This window comes from Otolemur garnettii, unplaced genomic scaffold, assembly GCF_000181295.1.
Source record: "Otolemur garnettii isolate 467f Iridium unplaced genomic scaffold, OtoGar3 scaffold00136, whole genome shotgun sequence".
Lineage (NCBI taxonomy): Eukaryota > Metazoa > Chordata > Mammalia > Primates > Galagidae > Otolemur > Otolemur garnettii.
In genome coordinates, this window is record NW_003852531.1 from 1,189,477 (window position 1) to 1,213,623 (window position 24,147).

At 44.6% G+C, this 24,147-nt stretch overlaps 1 protein-coding gene across 1 annotated transcript in view; it reads left to right on the forward strand.

Moving 5' to 3' along the window:
- Positions 1 to 6: 6 nt before the first annotated feature.
- SLC24A3 (solute carrier family 24 member 3) overlaps positions 7 to 24,147 on the forward strand; it is a 517,777-nt gene continuing 493,636 nt past the window's right edge. Inside the window, exon 1 of the mRNA XM_012810546.1 lies at positions 7 to 76. The gene's annotated coding sequence lies outside the window, so the exon portion shown is untranslated. The remainder of the gene's footprint in view (positions 77 to 24,147) is intronic.

The window sequence follows — 24,147 nt, forward strand, 5'->3', positions numbered from 1 at the left end:
CTGCTGAGCCAGCTCTGTTTCCTGGCCTCGGTGGCGCTGCTGCTCTGGTCGCTGTCGAGCCTGCGAGAGCAGAAGGGTGAGTGCTCGCCGCCTGCCCCGAGTGGGCGCTGCGGCTCCGGCTCGGGGCTCCCGGGCTGGGCGCGGGGCTGCTGTGTTTGGCCCGGCCGTGCAGCCCAGCTCAAGCCGCGGGCGAGCAGGCTGGGTCAGCGGCCGGGGGCGCTGAGCATCAGGACTCCGTCTATCCCCGCAGGGGCTCGGGAAGAGGGGACCTTGAGAGCCTGGACGGCGGGGAGGAGAAGCGGCCGGCACGCGCGGGTGCCCTGGGAACCTTTGCCTGCGCCTGTCGCCTCTGCGTTTCTTACCCGCGGCGTGGTGGGGCATCTTTCCCTCAACAAACACACCAAGGCCAGCGATAAAGTTGTCCTGGCAAAATTCAGTACCTGTGCAGGTAACCACCTGTACACTCCACGGTTTGCTGAAGGACTGAGTGGGGTTGGTTGACTGGTGAACATGGCTCTGGATAGAGACCGTGCAGAAAGCTCTTTTACCCTTCTTTTCAGAACAGGTGCCAGGAAGTTCGAGTAGGAAAAAAGTGTTGGCCATCCAGCTAGGGCTTGAGAATGGACTTCTTCTCTTAAACTGCCCACTTACTGGAAAGACACGGAGTCCTTCCCCTCGGGTCCCTTTTGCAGAACTGCCGTGTGGAAGGAATGGTTTGGAGCGGACTCTGCCAGTTGGCTCCTTCGAGGAGCCCTGCACGGGTCCGTCTGACTTTTGTCTTGTCTTTGCCCTTGACCTTTCCTGAGCTGAAAAAGATCTTGTAGAGAAATGTGCTCAGAACAGTTGTCTGCTGAAAACAGTTTGGATCCCCGAGTGCAGCTGTCTAAAAAACTATGGAAGGACTTGGAAGAACAAGTGTTGTAAAATGGTTTTATATCCGGCTGTTCAAGCGGTGAGATTCGTGGGAGAACAGCTATGTAAATGATTTGTGAGTAAAAGCAGTTACGAATGTGTGCTGCGGTGTTAGGATAGACAGAGTTCTAATTCAAGACGTTATGAGGTGCAGGTTAAAGACATTTTGATAATGAGAGTAAAATATTTTTAAAGATGCTATCAATTTAAAAAGGGGTCTCCCCTGAAATGGTTGATCTGTCCCTTTGTGGTGGACAGGGATGGTGGAGCCGTCTCTGTGTAGATCCAACAGCCCTCCAGACAGACTTCATCATATATGGTAATGAGAGAGTCCCTCTCCTATTCAGAGAAGCAGTTAAAGACTGCATGGCTGTCCAAGGCTCCTGAGTCCCACATCCTCTGGCCATTGGTTCTGATACCAGGAAGGGGGCTGTGCAGGTGGGAGGGAAGCAGGACATTTCTTCAAGGGCACATGGGCACATGGGGACCTGCCAGAGATTCTACGGGTGGAATCTGACCAAGAGGACTTTCATTAATCCCCCTTTCAATCTGCCCAGGTTTTATGAGGGAAAAGGCAGTTTAGAGTTCATGCCACCTTTGGAGAGGGCCATTCCGAGCTGATTACATGCCAGCCATTTTTCCAGCATGTTGGGGCTCTGTGAGTCATAGAGTTCCCACCACTTTCCAGGATATAAAAGACATTTTTCTGGATGGAGAATGTGATCCATACAGTTAAGTCGATCAACAGCAGGGGGCTGCCTGGGCCCTGGAAAGCTGGAAGGTTCCACGGGGAAGGGTGTAGACACTCTGCAAACTTGAAACCTGGTGACTCGAATGCCATTTTGGAATGGTTTCCCTGGCAGTGACATTTCTGTTCAGGCACTGCTGACTCAGATTTAGTTCCATAGCACAGCCCTCGCCCCATCCCTTTCTTTCTCTCCTTCTTACCACTCCTATTCTCTTTCCTTCTCACTTCCTTTCCATCCCCTCCCATCCTTGTCAAGCTTAGGAAGCCTCCTACCCTCCCAATGGGAATCCATAGGGAAAGCCAGCAGGGTGCAGGAGGAAGGAGTCAGCCCCGGTGTTACTTTCCCCACATGATGTGTGTGCTGAGATTGTCCCTGGTCACTTTTTCTTCCGTTAGATTTTGATAGTTTCAGTATGTGATGCACAGCAAGGCACAGGTTTTCAAGATAATTATTAACATTAACTTCTGCATGTAAATCTAAAAATGATTATTTTGCTAAAAGAACTGTCTTTCGACATACCTGAGCATGTAAATGGTGACTTTTGCCTGGAACTAGGAGTCCGCTCTACTTGATGGTACTTTCAGTATGGACAGTGAAGTCTGGGACTTAGCCATGTTTTGAAGTCCTTATGAGTTAAGAGAGGCTGATTGGCTTAAGGTCACACAACAATTGATTGGGAATAAAACAACCTGAAGTGGCCTGGCTTTCTGTTTCCACCTCTATTCCCTGGCATTCAAGCCACCCTCTGGGTGCAGCTTTGTAATATTTATATCATCCATAAGGGGTCAAAGGTAATGTTCCACTTACTCACCTTGAAAGCTGTGCTGTGAATCTTAAATGTAACTCCCCAGATGCTGCTTTCTAGCACATCCTGGCTCCTCTTTCCCTTCCTCCCTCCTTCTTTCTTCCTTTTCTCTTTCTCTTTTCCTCCCTTTCTATGTTTCTGTAAAGGATAATTGTTTTAGCAAAATATCCTTGTGGCAGTTATGTTATAGAACGTTGCATACCATTTCTAATCATATGGAATCTGAGATCCCTTTTCTTGACATCTACCTCAGATTTGCCATATGGTAGAATGCTGTACGTTGACCACCCACGGGAATGTAACAGACTGGTCAACCTACGGAGGTGGTCAGCATAAGGAACTGGGCCTGCTGTACTGAGACATACCAGGTGGAGCATGTGTGTTCTATGAAAATTGGGTCAACTTAAGGTGGTGGTCAGTGTAGGGAGGTGGTCAACCATAGAGGATCTACTGTGTATTAAATACTAACAACTTTGGTCATACACTGAAAAGATATTCAGTATGGAAAATAATCTATACTGATCTTTTTCTGATGAGATAGAATATGAGAGTTGCTTAATTTATGTCAGGAAAGGTTAGTGGTGGGATCAAGAATATTTTAGTTCTAACAACAACAAGAGCAGTAATAATAATGGGAATTTGAGAGGCTGTTCAGTGCTAGACACCATGCTCGGTACACCTGATGTGCATTCTTTGTTTAATCTGCAGACACTAAAATGTATGATCCTTCCTTGGTGGAGAAAGACAAGCCCTCGCCGCCCTACTTAGTTGTTATGAATGAAGGTCTCATTTTTGATCTCTGTTTTCAAAGCCAGTTGATGTAAGGTGCTGGATTTCCTTTTGCAGTGAGAATGGAATACTTTTGGATATTTCAAGTGGTTTAATGGTTTAAAAGTGTTTAATTTTTCTTTGATGTAAACAACATGGGTCATCTTTTTCCAGGAGTGGTGTGGGTAAAGCTCAGGGATTCTAACTCAGGAGTAATTATAGACATCCTCTCTGGGAGGTTTTCAGGGAGGCAAACAGTGATTAAGAAAAGCTCTAAGCTCTCTATGTGCCTATAGACAGAGACCTAGATAGATAAAACTTTGAGATACTTTCTGTCCTAGGTACTATTGATGTGTAACAAATCACTCTAAAACTTTGTGGTGTAAAATAGCCATCTTATTTTTTTTTGCTCATGGATCCTTTGGGTCAGGAATTTGGACAAGGGCTAGTTGGGGTGGCTTGTCTCTGCTTCATTATGTCTGGGCCCTCAGCTGGGAAGACCGCAGGGCTGGCTGACTTGACAGCTGGATCTGGAGGAAGCATTGCTCCTAGGTCTGGGGTTGATGCAGCTGGCTAGATGGACCCTCGGCTGAGCTGCCAGCCAGAACACCTACATGTGGCCTCTCCACGTGGTCCCTCCCTGTGACTTGGTTGGAACTTCCTTAGAATGTGGCAGCTGAGTTCCAGGGGTGAGAGTCCCAAGAGAAAAAGTACCAGTGCATGGCATTTTTGTGTCTGCCGTCAGCAGTCCCAGAATGTCATTCCTGCTTTTTGTTTCTGCTGGTGAGGGTGTGACAGAGGTCAGCCCACTTTCAAGGAGAAGGACGTAGTGGCCACCACTCAATCCATGGAGGGGCGTAGGGGTGTCAGTGCCTCTGAGGTGGGGAATATTGTCTTGGAAAGCCCAAGGATTGAAAGGGATTGGAACTTAGGAGTGAAATATCTTTACACTGTTTTCCACTAATGAAAATGTGCCTGCTCATCTTGCCGGGTGTGGGGGCTAGATGTGGTTTTCCTCCAGATCTGAGAGCTCATCTCTGTCTTTGTGGCTTCCTGTTCCTGAGAGGGCAGTGACAGAAACCTTCTGATCCTTCACGTGGCTTCATGTACAAGATGTGCAAGGCCTGGCCAGACCCTCCAGCTTTATCTCCACGCCTGCCCACTCTGGCTTTCCCTCTGCTGTTCATGGTGGCAGCGCTTCTCACAGTCTCAGGCTGTGAGGCTCCTGGCATGCTTGTCCCACTGTCTGGGCTGCCATGTCCAGCACCTGGTGAGCGAGCCCTGTACTTCCCAGTGCCACAGGCTCCTGTGTGGCCCCTGTGCCCTCATTGTGCTTTCATTCACAGCATTTACCCCCCGTCGGCACTCCTGTGCCACGTCTGTGCTTGGTTTTGATCTGAGTAACATCTTTTCTTCCACAGACTGTAAGTTCCAGGAGGTCAGGGACCCTGTGAACTTCCCTCCCTTCCGTCACCTGAGTCATCTGGCCTGTAGTAGGAGCTCAGAAGATACTTTTAAAAATTTAGAGGCAAGGATAAAAGATATTTGTTCCAAAAAGAAGCTCTTCAGTTTCTGAACTGCAGTGCTGGTGATAAAAACTAACTATCATGTGTTAGGAGACCACTGGCTGGCACAGATTTTATTTTCATGGTTTGCAATTCTGCCCCCAATCCAGCAAATTCAATGTTGTTACCCATTTTTCACGGGAGAGCACTGAGCCGAAGAAGAGTGGAATGCCGTGCCCGGCGCCCGTCCTTACGCGGCGGGATTTGAACCCAAGCCTGCCCACGTCAGAGCTGCACGTGCTGCGTTTTCCAGCCTCAGCTGAGGAGGACGTGAATAGAAGATGAGGAATCACCCTGCCTTTTTCAGTCAACTCAGGAGCAGGGGATAACAGAAGGCTGGTTTCATAGAAGCAGCATTTTAGAAACACATTGCTTTTCAACCTTTCTATTTTCTGCATAAACATATATAGATGTGTCTCTCTCTTTCCTCCTGGCTTTTCTTAGCTTCTCATCAACCCAGATTTTTCTCAAACATTTCCTCCACTCGCAAACCTTAAATCCTTGTGGGAAGCTTTTTTTTTTTTTTTACCCTGGAAGGTTGGCAAAGCCAAAAGAATTGCAAAACCAACTATTTGCTGAGAATTCCAAGGCCTGGTGGAAGCTGGCTGATAGGATAGGATTTTGGCAACTCTCTTTTTCTGTAAGGAGGTTTCATTTCCTTGAGCTGAAGAATTCTGGGGAGGAATAACAGCACACAGACTTTCATAATGGGTATGGGGAGTGCAGAAAATGTCCCTGAAGTTGCACAGCAAGTGGGTTGTGCTGCCAGGAAGGTAACGGGAGTTCTTCTGGTTTATTCCTGCTTTCTGTTTCTGGAGAGCTTATTTGATACTTATTTTTATTTATTACTTGCAGTGATACCACACGGGATTATCCTGTGGGATCTGAGAATCTGGGTGGAAGAAAGTTTCCCATGAGCCACACAGAGATGGGCCTCCTGAGCTTCCACCTGCTGCTTCCTTCCCGGTCCCCTTCCTGCCTGGGGTAGCAGCACTCCCTGTGCTTGCTGGTCCTAGGGGCTACACCAGGACCTTTGTTGGTTTCCTAGCCCTGCCTCACCCTGTATGGTGGAACCTCTTGAGGGAGGCCCTGCCTGGATCCCTATGATGTAAGACACGGGCACCTCGTCCAATTTGTCCATTGAGCATGTGGCAGGCTCTTTGCTAGTTGCCAGGGTGACAGCGGTGTCTGTGATGGACACCCTGAGTATCCATCTTCACAGTGCTCAAGCTTGGCTGGGAAGAGAGGCACCAAACAACTAATTTTCATGTATTACGAGAGCCACAAATGAGAAATACGGCATGGCATGTGGAAGGTAAATCTGGAACCTGAAAAACAAAGGCAATTAGATTGCTAGAGAACGGGGCATAAAAAGGCAGACTCACAGAGAAATGGGCAGAGGGCAGCAGGAAGGCAGTTTACACAAGAGCCATTGCAGACAGCCTGTGGACACAAGTTAGCGCTCCAGTCTCAATCTTAATGGGAAATCAGAACTTCAAAATAATGAAATATCATTTTTCAGTAACAGATTAGCCAAAAATAAAATGCAGGATCATATCTGGCATTGATAAAAGTACAAGAGAAACAAGTTCTGTCATTGACTTGTGATGAGGATGTCAGCTGGCACCCCAGCCACTGTGGGGGGCACCCCAGACACTGTGGGGAGCCCACCACAGGGCAGCTGGTGTTAGGCATAGACACCAAATGAAGACTTGGCCTTTTGAAGAGATGGCATGTCAAAGGGGCTGGGGGTGGGATTAAACTGAAATGTGTTCTAACAGGAGTCACTTCACCTGCACCCTTCTGTGGTCCAGGGAGTGTGTCGGTCATGACCCTTTCAACTTCAGTTTAGGGCTTAGGTGGGAGATGGAGGGACAGGGAAAGACCTATGTCTCTTCTGGAGCTGTCAAGCCAGGGAGCATTTATTATTTAAGTCATGAAGTGTAGCCATCATTCCTGCTTGTCAATGCTTACTTATTTCTAGGAGAGGGTGGCTAAAGAAAGTCAGCCTGAATCCCAGCACTCTGGGAGGCTGAGACAGGTGGATTGCCTGAGTTCAGGAGTTCGAGAGACCAGTCTGAGCAAGAGTGAGAACCCATCTCTAAAAATAGCTGGGCGTTGTGGTGGGTGCCTGTAGTCCCAGCTACCCAGGAGGCTGAGTCAAGAGGATCACTTGAGCTCAAGAGTTTGAGATTGCCTGAGCTATGATGCTACAGCACTCTGTCTCAGGGTTACTAAGACTCTGTCTCAAGAAAAGAAAGAAAGAAAGGAAAGAAAAGAAAGTAAGGAAAGAAAGTCAGCCCATCTGTGACCTGGTTGGGGGACTTCCACACTTGCAGCATTGGCAACATTTCTGTTCATTTTCCACATTGTATTTCTGGATTGTTTGATTTTAGCAAAAGTCACTTTCGCTTTAGTGAGCGAGTCTGCCTCAGTATTTGAACCTGTGGAGGACAGGGAGTGAAAAGTGGCTTTCTTAAGTAAAACTTTAACAGTAAAAAAAGGGGGGGAAGTGATGGGGGGTGCCATGATATGCCCTTTGGAGGACAGAACTCGAAGCATTCATTTTTGGGTATTTTGACTCTGAGAGCATCTAGGTAGAATATGCAGCTGACAGTTGGTGGAGATTGCAGCGGCTGTGGCAGCAGGCACACGTTAGAAGCAGTATGATGAGTGTGAACGGGGCATCTTTGGCTGGCTGCACAATTCTCAGTCTCCTCTGCACAAATGATCACCTGGAGAGCAATAGAAGTTACTCGTGCCTGGCTCTCATTGCCTAGATCTCATGCTCCACTCAGGGGTGTGGCCTGGGTGTTGTTTTGTTTGTTTGCGTTTTAATAAAGTGATCCAGGTAATGCTAGTGTGCAGCCAGGGCTGAGCCCTGCTGTGTTAGGGTAGTGGTCAGTGTTAGCCTTATCACAGCCACATAAATCCTTTCAGTAGCTGAGCTCTGAAATATGCTGTACTTAATTTTTCTGTCCTGGACAGATGTGAATTAATACATGCTTATCTGCTTAGTTTTCTAAGTCTTTATTTACCACTAACTTAAACTCAAACTTTCCCCCAGTAGTTTTAATCTTCTCTAAATATATACAGTGAGTGAAATATTCTATCGAGTTTGCTTTTGGAAGAAATTGTTACCAGATTCTTGTGGCCTGTTCCAGTCTGGACAGGTTCCTCGTGAAGCCTGCCACCCGGCTGTCATCTTTCAATCTCCTGTCAGCTTCCTCTGCATATTTCTTTCAGCTCTCCCTGGGTTGAAAGTCCTGCCTTTTGGATCCCAGGTAGGGGTCTGTCTCGGCTGATCCCTGCATTTGCAATGTGCTTTTGTGCAGGCCACACGCTCGGGGTGCCTCTGACCACAGGGAGTGTGGAAAGTGAAGCTTTGAGTCTTTGCAGGTTTCTGCTTTCACACTTAGAAGATAGTTAGGCTGGGTCAGGAATTAATTTGGAGCACATTTGATTTGAAATTTTGAAGACATGGCTTAGAGTTCTTCCAGCCTCTAGTGTTGCCTCTGAGAAGTCTGATGTTTTCCTATTTTTTAAATTTTGGGGGGAACCTGTTTTCTTTGCTTTGCTCCAAATAGTCTGTTTTTTCCTAATGTTCAGCCATGTCATAATTACATGACTGGTGTGAGTCTGTTTTCACCCATTTTCCTGGATCCACGGGTTCTTTTCATCCGGAAGCTTATGTCCTACAGGTCTGGGGACTTTGCTTTTGTGATTTCCTCCATCCTATGTCCTCACGTCTGTCTTTCTGCATTGCCTGTTACACGTATTGGGTGTTTGACCGCCTCGATTGGTCTGACTTTCTCACCCCTTCCCTCCCATCTCTCTCCTCTTTTGGCTCTATTTTCTGTAGATTTTTTAAATCCATATTTTCCAGCTCTTATATTGAACCTCTAATTTCTGTTGTCGTGTTTTTAATTTCCAGGAGCTCTTTTTTCTCTCCTGTGGAAGTTCTTTTTAACAGCCTCCCATTCTGCTTCCCCAGGACAGTGTCACCTCTTCTATCCTGATATAGACTCGAGTAGTCTGAAGTTTTCTTTTCCCCGCAGGAGCTCTTTTTCTCCAGGTTTCTGTTGTCTGTCCTGTTTTTGTAATAATAATATGTACTTTCTTCATCTGACAGGGAGTCTTTGGCATCTATTCCTATGTGTGTGGGAGTAGATCCATTGAAAGGATGCTTAGGAACTATGGGAAGGAGGCTCTTACTGGTTGTAAATGTCTCTGTTGGGTGATGGCTGGGCCTTTCCTTGGGCAATGCTCTGAGTCTCTAGTTTTAGACCTTCCTCGAGCAGTCAGACTTCCCAGAGAAAGACGATTTGGTGTGCTGTCTGGAGGGAGCAGACCTGGTTACCGCTGGAATCCAGTGGGAGAGGATTGATTCAGCAGAAACACCCTCCTGGACTCCAGGGGTATTCAGCTCTCCTAAGTATGAATACGAAGGGATTGAATAACTTATTTGCACATATAGCAGGAACATCTCAAATTGCTGGCTTTACTTCTTTCCTCCCCTTCTTCCTTCTGCTTTTCTCCTTTGTGTCTTTTTCTTTTGGCCACTATACCCCTGAAACTGATAAGAGTCGCTACCCCCTGGGAGGACTACTTGTTAAGGATAGAGAAAGGCTTAATCTTCAGTCTCATTCTGTGACCTGGGCAGAGTGCTGTGTTGTCACAGCTCACAGCAACCTTGCTCACAGCTTGAGCAGACTCTTGGGCTCAAGCGATCCTCTTGCCTCAGCCTCCCAAGAAGCTGAGACTACAGGTCCTTCCACAACGCGCAGCTAGTTTTGCTATTTCTTTTTAGTAGAGATGGGGTTTTGCTTTTGGTCAGACTTGTCTAGAATTCCTGAGCACTGGTAACTACCCACCTGGGCCTCTCAGAGAGCTAGGATTACAGGCATGAGCCACCGTGCCTGGCCTATATTCTTTTATTTTAAATTCAAATTTCTATTGACAGAATTGCAGATTCCCATGCAGTTGTAAGAAATGATACAGAAACATCCCTTGTCCATTTTCCCCACTATCCCCCCAAGGTAAGATTCTTATTCTGCAGGACTGTAGCATAATCTGCCAGTCTTACTCACATTTATCCAGTTTTATTTGTACAGTAGTTTCCTGCATCTGTGGGGGACACATTTCAAGACCCAGTGCATTCCTGAAACCATGGGTAGTGCTGAACCCTGTGTGCATTACTTTTTTCCCTATACTTAATTACAGTAAGAGATTAACAATGACTATAATAAAACAGAACAATTATAACAATATATTGTAAGAGAATTATGTGATGCGTTCTCTCTATTTCTCTTAAAATACCGTACTGTACTGGACTTAGCCTTCTTCCTGTGATGATGGGAAATGATGGAGAGCGTAGTTGGTGAGATGAAGTGCCGTCGTGTCAGGCTGCCACTATTCACCTGGAATGGTGCAGGGCACTACAGTGACAGTCGATCTGAAAATGAGCCCACTATGAAGTGACGGGGTAGTGTGGACAGCGTGAAGACATGGGACATGGGGATGATTTATATACAGGGTGGGATGGAGCAGGACAATGTGAGATTTTACCACGCTAGTCAGAATGGCATGCAACTTAAAACTTAAGAATTCTTCATTTCTAGAATTTTCCATTTAATATTTTTGAACCGCAGTTGACCTCTGTTAACAGAAGGCACAGAAAGTGAAACCACAGATAAGGGTGGACTACTTTAGCATTTGTGTGTGTGTGCACGTGTGTTTACTGGGTTATATACAATTTTATCACCTGTGTAGGGTTGAATGTTCACATCCCAGTCATGATACCGAACAGATCCAACACCACAAGGATCTCTCATGTCACCCCATGTACCTTTAGTGCAAAAGAAGCAGTCAAATTAAGTAACTCATTGCCTACTCCAAATGTAAAGTGAATTAAAACATTGTAACTTTAAGAATTAACAGAATTCTGTCCCCAGTAGTATTGGACATTACACAGAGTTTGGTGTAAGTTTGTGAGGGAAATGAGCACCAGGTCAGTCTACACTAGTGAAATTAGGACGTGGTGGCTGTTCTCAGCCACTGTAGACTCACTGCTCTCAATTATGGCGGCCTGAGCTGTGTGCCAGATTAAGGCCATGCATGGCTTGTTAATGGTTTCTTTGATGAAGAATTTTTTCTGTCATTTGCACAATATTTCTGAATGAATGCTCCATGAAAATAGTTTATTCGAGTAGTTTGTTCATTCAGGCAGTGTGGCCGCGACTCTCACAGTGCTGCATTCACCAGTGTTGGTTTCCTGGAGTATCAGATGTGGAGAGTCCCTTGGAGACATATGATTTTACCTTTGAGGAAAATGATGTGAAAGAAAATTCAAATTAAGGCTAGAACCCAGTCTTTCTGACTCCTTTCTTCGAAAATACTTAAGAAAAACAGCAGAAGGTTAAGGTTCAAAAATACATTTGGCCAGGCACTGTGGCTCACACCTACAATCCTAATGTTCTGGGAGGCCGTGGCCAGTAGATCGCCTGAGCTCAGGAGTTGGAGACCAACCTGAGTAAGAGAGAGACCCCATCTCTACTAAAAACTAGCAGAGTGTTGTGGTTGGCACCTGTAGTCCCAGCTACTTGGGAAGTGGAGACAAGAGGATGGCTTGAGCCCAGGAGTTTGAGGTTGCTGTGAGCTATGATGCCACAGTATTCTACTTTGAAGCAACAAGAGTGACTCAAAAAAAAAAAAAAAAAAAAAAAAAGAAAGAAAGAAAGAAAGGAAGGAAGGAAAGAAAGAAAGGAAAGGAAGAAAGAAATACATTTAAGGTAAATACATTCTTGGTAAAATTATTTCAAATTCTGAAATTCTTGAATCTCTGATAATTTTTTGACATTCAGTATAATTAGTACACAGGAAAAATTAGGGATTTTCAGGGTAGGTTACTTTTTGTAGCAAACAAAAGATTTGTTTAATCAGAAACACTGGCTATTAGAACCCTCCTAGCTTGCTTTAGAACCGAGTTTGCCTCTACACCACTTTCTACCTGGGTACTTACCTCATGTGACCATTAGAAGAACTGGCTGTTTTGAAAATGAGAGGTCCTTACTTCTTCAGGTTAGAGGTCTCTAAGCTTACAAGTTTTCAAGTGTTTTTATCCTTATTATTGCAATTCTGGGCTGTGATTTGAACTTCATTTCCATAGAAAGAAAAGTTTCCTAGGACCTTAAGAACCCAGGCTTTGCAAGCTTGATGTTAAGGACCTCTTGAGTGGGAGGTGGGGCTTTGGTTGTTTCCTGTCACAGGTGTTTGTTAGGCTGTGTGCAGGAGGAAAATTATTGCACCTGCCTTTAGTAAAGTTGGACATGAAGACTGGTCAATTCTAGTATTTTCCAACATGGTGGTGTATTTCTCCCTAACACATGTGAAGATTGATACCATACTATATGTAATGTCCTGGATTCTGCTTTTAAAATGAAACAAAAATACAGTAACATTGGTTGACAATCTGGATGCAGAGCAATGTGTCACTCCCAAAACCTCCCTTGAGAGACCCCTTTGCAGTCACACCCTGCTGTGTCCCTGACCCGGGCTCCGTTCTCTGTCACTGTGGGGATATTTTCTTTTGGCCTGTGTCCTACGCTGGCAGTCCTGGGGTCTGCAGTCTGGGCAGGCTGGCTCTTCAAGGTCAGTGCATCAGCAGTGTGTCCCTTTTTAAGGCTGAGTAGAATTCCATTATACAGATTTACAACAGTTTGATCATCCTTTTACCTGCTGAAGAACATGTGGGTTGTTTCTAGTTGGGGCAATTATGAATACAGTTGCTATAAACATTCATATTCTGGGTTTGTGATTTCCTTTTCTTGCCTTATTGAAATGATTACGACGTTCAGTACAAAATTGAGTTTTAATGAACATCCTTGCCTCCCTGATCTAAGTGGGGAAGCATTTGGTCCTTCCCTCTTAAGTAAGAGATTTGCTGAAGATTTTTCATGGATGTCCTTGTTCAAGCTGAGCAAGTTCCTTTCTAGGCCCTGAAATGCTTTTCCTGTATCAACTGCAATGCTTATGGTTTTTATTCTTTAGACAGTTAATACGGTGGATTGCATGGATTGATTTTTGAATACAGAATAAGGCCCTTTGGTTATGGTGTGTTTTTCATTTTATATTTTCTGGGTCTGACTTGATCATATTTTGTTGAAGACTTTTGCATCTATGATCTCATGGGATATGGGTCTGTAATTTTCTCTGTTTGAACTGTCTTGGTCTGGTCTTGCTACCAGGATGTGTTAGGAAGGGCTTCTCCTCCTTTTATGTTCTGGAAGACATTGTGTAGCATTGGTGGATCCTGCTTTTTAACTTCTGTAGACATTTCTCCATGGCATTAACCTTAAAAACTAATTTTTAATGTCTTCATAATAGTTGTCATAATCACAGTGTTTTTCTTAGTATTACAGCAAGTGATGTTTATTGAGCATTTAGCTACTCGAGGCACTGTTCTAAGGGTTTTACCTCTGTGACTGCTTTAATCTCTATTAAAACCCTATAGACTGGCTACCATTGTGATCTCCACTTTACATGCAAAGAATTATAAGGCACAAGGAGTTTAAGTAACTTGAAGTTACTTAACAGCCAACTAGGACTTGAATCCAGGCTGACTGATTCCACATTCCCTGATCTTAACTATTTTACTGTTGCCTTTGATTATTTCTATAACTTACTTATTCAGGCCTCCATTTGAGTTTTTTTGGCATTTTCCATGTCTTCACTGTGATGTGTGTTCTTGGAAAGAACTCTTTGACAATTTCTGTAGGTTGGTTCAATGTCAAAGGGTACTGATGGCAGAGATTAACATGTATTACTAAGCAACTTTCCAGGAATTAGAACAACTGTGAAATCCCAACAGCAGTGTTGGAGAGTGCACAATTCAGGGTTTTCCTGCCAGAATTATTCTTACGTATTTGAAATTCAGTTTGATTGCGGAAAGATGGTATCTCACTGCTTTAGTTCACCTTCATTTCCAGTGAAGTTGAACATTTTACAAATATTTATTGAACATTTATATTTCCTTCCTTTCCTTCCATGTCCAGTCTCCATTTTTTAAATAATGGGATAATATTGTTTTTCTTAATGATTTGGAAGAGCTTTTTATGTATTTTATTTTATTTCACTCTGTTTCAAAAGTTTTACTTTTTGTTTTGCTATACAGAAGATTTTCATTCTCACCTATTGAAAACTACATCACATTTCCTTGCATTTTTTCATTGTTTTAGATCCATAATCATAGTCGTATATTTATTTCACAATTTAAAATGTCTCCCCTGATTTTCTTGTGTTTTTTTTTTTAATGGACTCTTTACTTCATTTGGAGTTTATTTTAGCATGAGATAAAGATTTCATTTAAATAGATGAACAGATTTAATAGTCAATTCCAGCATTGCTTATCGAATAATCTTTCTGTTCACAATTACAGCATAACCTTTATTCCATGCTTATTCTTTTATGAGCTGCAGGCAGTTTTTGTGGTATCTGTTTCATTCTATTTACTCATTAATTAATTGATGTAGCTAATTAGCATGTTAATTATCTGATAGGGCAAGATTTACTTCCCTCTTGTTTTGGAAAAAAAATCATTTGCTAGTATCACTCATTTATCTTTCCAGGTGAACTTCAGAATCTTTGTTAAAATTTCCCCAAATCCCTCTGGGTTTTGACACATCTATAAATAATTTGTGGGAAAATGACATTTTATAGTGCTTACTCTTCTCATTCATATAGTGCTTCTTCATTTGATTAAGGTTTTAAAAAAGTCTATCATGATTCATGATTATTTCTGCCTTTTTTAATATTTATTTGTGAAAGCTGTTCACTTACTTAATTGTTTATTGTTTTATTCCTTACATTTTCTTCAAAAATATTTCTTCTTTATGCTTTAATCTTAAAACTTTTCAATTATGTAAATGATAATAAAAATGTATTATACACACCAAAACCATTCAATTTTCCAATAATTTGCTATTAGATAGAGAGGTTTTAGTTTCATGGGGTAGTTTTTGCCATTAGCAGTCCACGTGTGTATCCACTGGGCCTCGGAGCCTTTTGGCTATTGTTAGTTCCCTTTGGCTGTCCTATGGAAGTCACCTTTAGTTTCTAGTTTTCTATGTTTTTCTAAAAAATCTGCATGGATGCTGAATGTGATCAAATGCCTGATTAACACCTATTAAAATGTTTGACAGAAATATATATTCACAGGTATGTACATCTGTGTCACACACACATAGAGAAGGAAAGAGAAGGGAGAGAAGGGCACTACTTTAAGCCACTTCTGTAGGAAACTCTAGATAGCCATGTCATAGTTTTTCTTTTAATATGACATTGGGTTTTATTTGTTGATACTTTCTATGAAATTTTTGCTTTTACGGTCATGAGAGAAATTGACATATAGCTCATTTAGCTCCTTTTCCAGCCTTTCGTATTAGGATCACACTATTTAATAAAATGAATTGATGATTTCCATGTTATTGTATGTTAAATAATGTTTCATGAATCATTAAAATTATCTGTAACTTGAAAATTTGAAAAAATACTTACAATACTGCTTGGTCTATACTCTTCTCTGAAGATAATTTTGTACCAGTTTCATTCCATTGATACCTTTCTGTGTTAGTACTTTACATTTTCTTACAAAAGTGTCAATTTCATAAATATTTTAGAAATGGATAAAAGTATGCATTACTTTCATTTTTGTTCTGTAATTGTTCTGCAACCTTATATTATGTGCTTCTTTCCCTTTTATTCCTTGATCAAACCTGACTATCTGGTTTATTTTATCAATTTCTGAAGATCTATCTCTTGTATTCCTTATCAATTTTGCTTCCCTCCTTTTTTTCTGAGTCATTGATTACAACTTAAATATTTTTTCAAAACTTCTCTTGATTCCTTCATTTTCTAATATCTTTATTTTTCTTTTTTTGAGAAAGTGTCTCACTGTTACTGTACATAGAATGCTGTGGCATCATAGTTCACACAGACTCAAACACTTAGGCTCAAATGATCCTCTTGCCTCAGCCACCCAAGTAGCTGGGACCCACCACAACACCTGGCTAGTTTTTCTATTTTTCTATTTTTAGTAGAGATGTGGGCTCACTCTTGCTCAGGCTGGTCTTGAACACCTGAGCTCAAACAATCCACCCTCCTTGGCCTCCCAGAGTGCTGGGGTTACAGGCATGAGCTGCCACGCCTTGCTGTTTTCTAATATATTGAATTAAGTGCCTTAATTTTTTATTCTTTCTTAATAATGGATTTGACTTTAAGGGTAGCTTTAGAGTCAACCCTACAAGTTTTAAAATGTCATACAGTGTTAGCAGTTTTCAAATAGTCTTGTAATTGTATTAGTAGTTTTTTTAATGGTTCAAATAGTTGTTTGAGGGTGACAAAGTGAGACTCTGTCTCAAAAAAAAAAAAAAATCTACCACCCTAGTTTATCTCCCTCTCATGATTCTGTCCTTCTCTCTTCTTTTCTGTTCATCTCCATCATCCTTTTTGCCTGGGTAGGTTGCAGTTCCAGGAATTGAGTTCTCTGAACGGTGGACGTAGAAAGATGCACTGATGGGGGAGATATGCCTTTGATAGCAGTTCCTTTCAGCGGCAAAAACTTCATGCTTCTGAGGTGGGGTCACTCCCTGAGACCGGTGCATCCTCCCAGGGTCCACTTGTCACATCCCTCCTGTGTGCTAGGGGCTCCTCCACACTCACCTTCTTTTTATGCGTTTCTCTGTTTCCTTCAGTGGGAATGTGGGAGGGTGAACCACATGCCATTGGCTAATCACCATCGTATCCCAGAATGCCCGCTCCACATTTAGCTTGAAATTTTCAGTTTGTTACAAAGAAAAAGAAATTCTGTTTATGAACAGAAGGATTCAGGAACAACTAAATCTATCTAATATTAACTAACTTGTCTTTGCATTTTTGGGGTTCACACATCTTTTCATAGTTTATGTTACATAATTATTTCTACAGAACCATGAATTAGGTATTATTAACTCCATTTGAGTTAAAGTGACTTGCCCAACGTCTCATAGGTGGACAAGGTTAGTTTTGTATTTATACTTCCTCAGAAAAAAATCTCTGATGCTGGTTACCCTGTGCTAAACCTCTCTGAGGACAGAGGTGTTATGGAGCATTTCAGCTAGGGAGCTGGGCAGGACGTGGACCCCAGTGTGGTAGGCAGACTCATGCCCCCTTAAAGAGATCAGTGTTCTTACCCCTGGAAAGTGTGAATTTGCTGTTACCTGGCAGGGGAAATTAAAGTTGCTGATGGAGTTAAGGTTGCCAGTCAGGTGATCTTGAGATGGGGACTGCACCTTGGATTACCCAGGTGAGTCCTTTTAAGGGAAAGAGGGAGACAGGGAAATCAGAGCCAGGGATGGGATGTGACGACAGAAGGGGAGGTCACCGTGCTGTGGTCACTGGCTTGAGGATGGAAGGGGCAACGAGCCAAGAAACAGGGCAGCCTCCGGCAGCTGGACAAGGAAGCAGATTATTCCCAAGAGCATCCAGAAGGAACCAGCCCTGCTGACCTGCTGAATGTAGCCCCATGAGATCCCTCTTGGATTCTGACTTCCAGAACTCTGAGGCTGGGTTTAGTGTATGGTAGTTTGTTACTGAGGCAGCAGGGAACTCAGACACGTAGGGAGTGCATCAAACACTGGCTCTGTCTGACCCTCTAGGAAGCATGAGCGGACATCTGGGGCTGACTGTGTGTCTGTGGCACGTGGGTGTTTATATCATCATTGATGGCTATGCTTTCACCTGCTTGTTCTGTTGTTTCCCTCCTCTGACTAGAATGTCAGCTTCCTGACGGCAGGAACTGGGTCTGTTGCATTCATGGGTATATACCGAGTGCCTGGCGTGGAGGAGAAGCTCAACAGATTCTTTTTGATTATTACTTTCTGCCCAGTTGACATTGCCCTAACTGAATGGAACCTAATGTACATCCTTGGTTTAATACTGCAAACTCTGTAAGCAATAACAGAAAGAGAGAGAAGAAATTGAGTTAAAATTAGGCTGATCCTCACAATCAAAATATTACTTTTTCATGTTCCTTTCTAACATTTGGTCACATCATACATTTTATATGTGTGAGTGTCTGTAGGTAGTAAATATTCCTCACATACTGAATTACCTTTTCATAAAATAAGAGAGGTGGTCATCATATAGAAAACAATGTTTTATGCTGCAGTTTTGACTTTTAAATAGGATGTTCTATGTTGCATTTTTATGACTTAAAATATTTTTAATAAAGGCAACAGTATTTTTAAAAAATTATCAGTCTGGTTGGATTCCATTGAATATACAGGGTGTCCATAAAGTGTGTGTAGATCATTATAGACACCCTGTGGAGTTCATAATTATTTATTGTTGGTTATTTAAAATAGTATAGGATGCCACTACTTAGACATCCTTGTACCTGAGGCTGCTGTAAACCACATTAACTCATAGTCAGTGCTGTTCGTAGTGATTCTCCAGGCTGCACTAACCGGGGAGGCCGCTGGTGCTGCACTAACCGGGGAGGCCGCTGGTGCTTCCGTGGCTTTCACGTTTGCCTAGAGCCTGGGCACCGGGCCGTCTGCCTTGGGGTTTGTTGTCCAGCTTCTACGTTTCTGTCTGAACTTACCCAGAGGGCGGCCCTACCTGGCACCAGGTGTCCCCACTTTTATCTCTTCAACCTCAGCTTGTGCTTTTAACCTAAAATTGCTCTTCATCTGAAATCCCCCAAACCTCAAGCACAAGTGGAAGCAAAAGCAGAGTATGGATGGAACAGTGAAGGCAAAGAGGAACCACCAACTAGGCACACGAAGCAGGAGGATTGTTAGTATCAGACCAAGCATCTCCTTCCAATGCGTCACATTGTGACCTTGACTTTTTAAATAGACGTTTTGTTTTTCTTATCTTTTCTTCTTGACAGTTACTTTGGTTTTCCTACACACTCACTGTTCCTCTGATAACAAAATGAGAAGGAAAAACAAAATTTTAACCGTTGACTCAATTTCGCAAGAGCAATGGCCCGTGGGGAGGTGGGGGAGGGGATCTCCCCAGCTCCCAGCGGCTGTTCTGTCCAGCTGTATGAACTGAATTGTACACAGCGGCTGCAAGGCTGAGAGAAGGATGTCTACTCCCAGATCTGGACAGTCGTTTTGCCTAAGATGGCAAGAACATCATCTTTCAATCTCGAGCCAAGAAAACCATAAATGGACACATTTGTCCTGCAGGGGAAGGGATGCTGCTAGAAGCTTCTGAGGGCCATGAGTGGCCCTCCATGACTCCTTTGCCTTGGGGTTTGCTTTCCAATGTTTTCTGAGTCCGCTGGGTGGTAGGACAGAAAGGCAAGAAGGAGGAAGGGGAGACAAGGAGAACGCTTGCCTGGGTGTGCTCTTTTCTGATGGACGTTCTGAGTGTCAGCACGGAAGGAAGGTTTATTTTAAGAGACACCAGGAACGAATTTTTCTATGCTGATACTGTGCAGGGTTCATCTGCGTTGTTCTCCTATAGAGGACGGTGAAACTGCACGAGGCTCCTGCGTCTTTACAGCTTTCTCCATGGAAACATTCCAGGATGGGAAACCTGGCTTGCAGGTGTGAGGAGCACTGCCCAGAACAGGAGCGCTGGGCAGGGAGTCCAGAGACAGGGTTCTGGTGTTGCCTCTGCTCCTCACTTTCTGGGAGTTCTCTTTTGTTCTCAGTTTTCTCACCTGTAAAATGTGAGCCTTGATGCTAAATTGTCTTTGTACTGGTGACACTAAGTCTCTCTAATTTGACCATTAATTTTCAACTGCTATTTTCCTGAAAGATGTTGGAAATATGCTTCCTTCTAAGGCTAATTTACAGCCAGGCTAATATGGTTTTGCTCTTGAGCATGACCTAAATCATCATTCATTTTTATTTCATGAGAATTACTTTGGTAAATGTGATTTTCTATTGGTTTCACAGAGCCATCAAGATTGCAAAGCTCGATAGATTTTTCTTCTGCACGTCATAAATTTTTGCTCATGGTATAAACTAGTGTTTTTTAAAGTGAGATCCTTGGATCAGCCTCCCTTGGGATCCCCTGTGAGCTTGTTAGAAATGCAGTCATGGGTCTCAGCCCAACCTGCTGAATGGGAATGTCTGAGAACAGGACGCCCTCAGGAAACTTTGTTTAATGGGGTTCAGACTTACTACATGTGAAAGAGAAGTCTGACAAGTGCACACGCAGCCTGCAGCAAAGCTTCCATGCAAGTTATTGCTGGGATTCTGCCCTCTGCACACGAATACACACTCAGGCGAACAATTTGCTCCTCCAGTGACTGTACTTTGAGTTAATGGGCTGTGTTAGAAATGACAAGATCAGGGCAGCGCCTGTGGCTCAGTGAGTAGGGCGCCATCCCCATATACCAAGGGTGGCCGGTTCAAACCCGGCCCCGGCCAAACTGCAACAAAAAAATAGCCGGGTGTTGTGGCAGGCACCTGTAGTCCCAGCTACTCGGGAGGCTGAGGCAAGAGAATCGCCTAAGCCCAAGAGCTGGAGGTTGCTGCGAGCTGTGATACCATAGCACTCTACCGAGGGCTACAAAGTGAGACTCTGTCTCTAACAACAATAAATAAATAAATAAAATAGAAATGACAAGATCTAGACCCTTCTATATTGGTGCACAACTGCTGCTCTGTTGAGAGCTGACTTGAGAGGTTCATAGAGCATCACAGCCGTCATCGGTGTGCTCCGAAGAAATGAGGCTGTGGACAGAGGGTATTTCTGAAGGGGCTGGAGGAGGAACCGCATTTGTGATATGGCTGCTTTTCCTGTTATATACATTGATTTTGATGTTTTTCGCTGGGCTTTGATTCCAGCTCTGTGGTGACAGATGGGCACCCAGCCTTCTGTTGCCAGCATTGAGGACGTGCCCTCAGGGATCCTTCCCAGAGGGCCTGGCCTGAGCTTAGAAAGGTACAAGGATTTTCACTGTCAGCGTACTGTGCATAATCACAGATGCTTATTAGAGTGTGCATGCAACACACGTGTGCATGTGCACACACACACCCTTAGCTCCATCCCCAGGAGAGGGAGTTGTGAAGTTCCCTGTTTATCTGGCTTTGAATATGGCTCTTCAGTCTGGGAGCCTCCTGCATTGGTTCCTCTTTGTAAGCTGCTCACACTGTGTCAAACGCCGCTGAGTCTTTACCTTCCCCACTGTCCAACTGTTCTTTATCCAAGGAGTACTTGGCTTGTTCTCTGCATCATCCGTTATCCATTAAACCTCAGCTGTGCTTGGTCAGGCCTGAGTAATGGGGTGGCGCCTGCCCTGTGCAGGACACCTAGCTCAGGTGTGAATGCAGTTGAGCCTGTGCCTGGGGAGGAGGTGCCCAGAGGAGGAGACGGCTCTGTCAGAAGTGCAGAGGGACACTGTCCACTCACCTGTCCTACCTGTGCACCCACCCAGGGCCAGGAGGGGGACGTTCTCTCCAGTTTGTGTAAAGGACCAGTGTGGCTCTGGGTCCCTGTGAGGCTCAAGGGGAAACACTTATTTTCATTCAGGTGCTCTGCCTTGATTTAAAGTAAAACTTATGGACTAACCTCCTGCAGCAGGGTAATACCTGTTCAGCCAGGTTTCACAGCTGAGCACCCTCAGGTCCTGTGTCTTCATCCTGCCAGTGTCCAGGAAGGTGGGTCCCCTGTACTCGCTCCTTCACTGTGTCTCTCCCAGCTGTCCCTTGTCTGTCCTATCACCTCTTCTCCCCTCTGGTCTGAATTCTTAATCTTGGCCTTGCCCCTCTGGCCCCTTAGCTACATGGCCTCCCAGTGCCCAGCCCTTTTTTGCCACTGTTCTAGCACACACACTGGACCCAGATTCCTGAAGTGGCCCTGAGGTGGTGGCCGGTGCCTCTCCTGCTGAATATCTGTTTGTATTTTCTGATACATGCTGTGTGACATGCAAAGTGGGCCCAAACCCTGCAGCCTGCACTCAAGGTCTCAGGGTCAGGTGCATATAGATTATGAATGATTTTAACAGAATGAATGCTGGGTGATAACCAAATAAAGAAACGGTCTCCCTCATTCTTTCAGTATTTGGGGGTGCTCACAGTATGACAGGCTCTCAAACATCTGGCCCAGCCCCTCTCTTAGGGTCTAACTCAACTCCGATGTCCTTGACCCCTCATTACTCTATCTAGTGGTGAAGTTTTCTCCCCCCTTTTTAACTTACTCATAATTTAATTTGATGTAATTCAACTGACCTTGCTGGGAAGCTGCTCTCTGCTGGCAGCATACGGAGCTAAGTAAGACACAGTTCTTGCTTTGGGAGCATCTAGAGTCCAGTTGGGAAGATAGGCATGTGTAAATAGAAAACTCATGTCGCATGTGATATGCCCTTAAAAAGCAATGTGGGCTCTGCAGGAGGTGTTCATAGGAGCTGGGTGGGTTAGTGCCCCTAGATAGCTCTGGGGAATCACACTCCACCCTCCCCCGTGGGTGGATGGACAGGTCTGTATTTCGTTGGATGCTTCTGGCTTCCTCCCTACAAGGTTTCTAGAGAAGAAAAAAACAAACTTAACATGAGCACCAAGGCATGGTGAAAAGTCAACAGCTGTGACAGAGCTCCCTGGACAGACAGGGATGCGTGTGTGGGAAAGGAGAAGGGAGTGTCCCACGGGCTGCGGGCCCCTTTGGGAGCTCTGTGTCTGCAGGTTATAAAGGGCCTTTTTTTCTCAGTAGGGTTTCCCTCTTCTTACCTGGGTTGTCATTCCCCAAGGACCTGCTGAGTCTCCAGACACATCCAAATCCTGCTTTGACTTTAAAAAGTAATATTAATTGCAGTAGAACCTCTGTGAGTTGACCACACAAGGAACCGTAACAAACTAGTCAACACATGGAGGTGGGCAACATAAGGAATTAGGCCCGCTGTGCTAATACGGATGCCTGCTGCATGTCTGGTCTATGAAGATTAGGTCAACTTGAGGAGGGGTCAGTGTAGGGAGGTGTCAACTATGGAGGTCCTACTGCATGTTAATAGTTTATAGCATTTGGCTTGAAATGATGATAATGCAATATTATGACAATGCTGTAAATGTTTGGGGAGCTCCTTTTAGTTGGGACTCTCTGCATGCTGAGTTTGGAGACCCCCAGGTTTCAGGCTGAGCTGTCCCTTCATTTTCCTTTCCTTCCCAAGGTGAAGTTCCTTCTGCAGTGATAGAGATGCATGGCAGGGCCTGGCTGGGCAGGCGGGCCCCAGTCAGTGTCTGGTGGCGATGGTGCGGCTGGCATCTAGGTTTGGCTGGCTAGCCCACCCTCTGCCCCTCTCCTGCCACAGACGCCTGCTCCCACCTGCTTTGCCATCTGTGAGTCATCCTGAGAAGGAATTACGTGAGAATTGCCTTTTGAGAGGCCTGGTGTGGGGTCCCTTTCAAGTCCCAGGAATCTGTGGTCTCCTGATTCAACGTCATTTACATCACCTAGTAGCTCAGGTTGGCTTGGACACGTCTGAAAACTGGCAGGGCTGGGCTGGAACCAGAGTTGCAAAGTTGATGCATCTTGTGTTGCCCTTGCACAGCACCTGTCTCTGGTCCTGTGTCGGGCCAGTAGGCGCCTGTGGCATGGGCGTTGATGTGTGGCTAAATTCAGCCAGGTTAAGAACACGTCCTCCTCCCTCTCACCCCCGGCCCTGATGAGAGGATGATTGGGCAGGAGAGGTGTGCAGCTCTCAAGAGGCTCTCCTGGGCCTCCACCTTGCTTTCCGATTTAAGCCTGGCCCTGAATCTTCCTTTGGTTGATTTTACTTTTTAATGGATTTTACAGGAGCCTGAACTGTTGTCACATTTTCCTGCTGCCTTTTCTATTTTCAACCCAAATAGGAAGTGACAAGGATGGTTTCTTTATAGAGAGAATATGATTCATTTGGTTACTTTATTTAAAATTTCGTTGTTTAATATATATCTACAGAAAAGTGTATCATCATTTAAGTGATTGGCGTGATGAATTTTTATAAATGGAACACAGCCACCAGATGAAGAAACAGAGCAGGATCCACACCTCTGACACCTGCCGGTCCGTCTAGAGTCATCCCCTCCCCCAGGGGACTGCTGTCCCCTCCTTTAGCAGCATAGATTAGTTCTCCCTGTCTGTGGGTTAGCTCACTGTCCTCTGTGCCTGTGCGTCTCTGGGTTAGCTCCCTGTCATCCATGCCTGTGCGTCTGTGGGTTAGCTCACTGTCGTCTGTGCCTGTGCGTCTGTGGGTTAGCTCACTGTCGTCTGTGCCTGCGCGTCTGTGGGTTAGCTCACTGTCCTCTGTGCCTGTGCATCTGTGGGTTAGCTCACTGTCGTCTGTGCCTGTGCGTCTGTGGGTTAGCTCACTGTC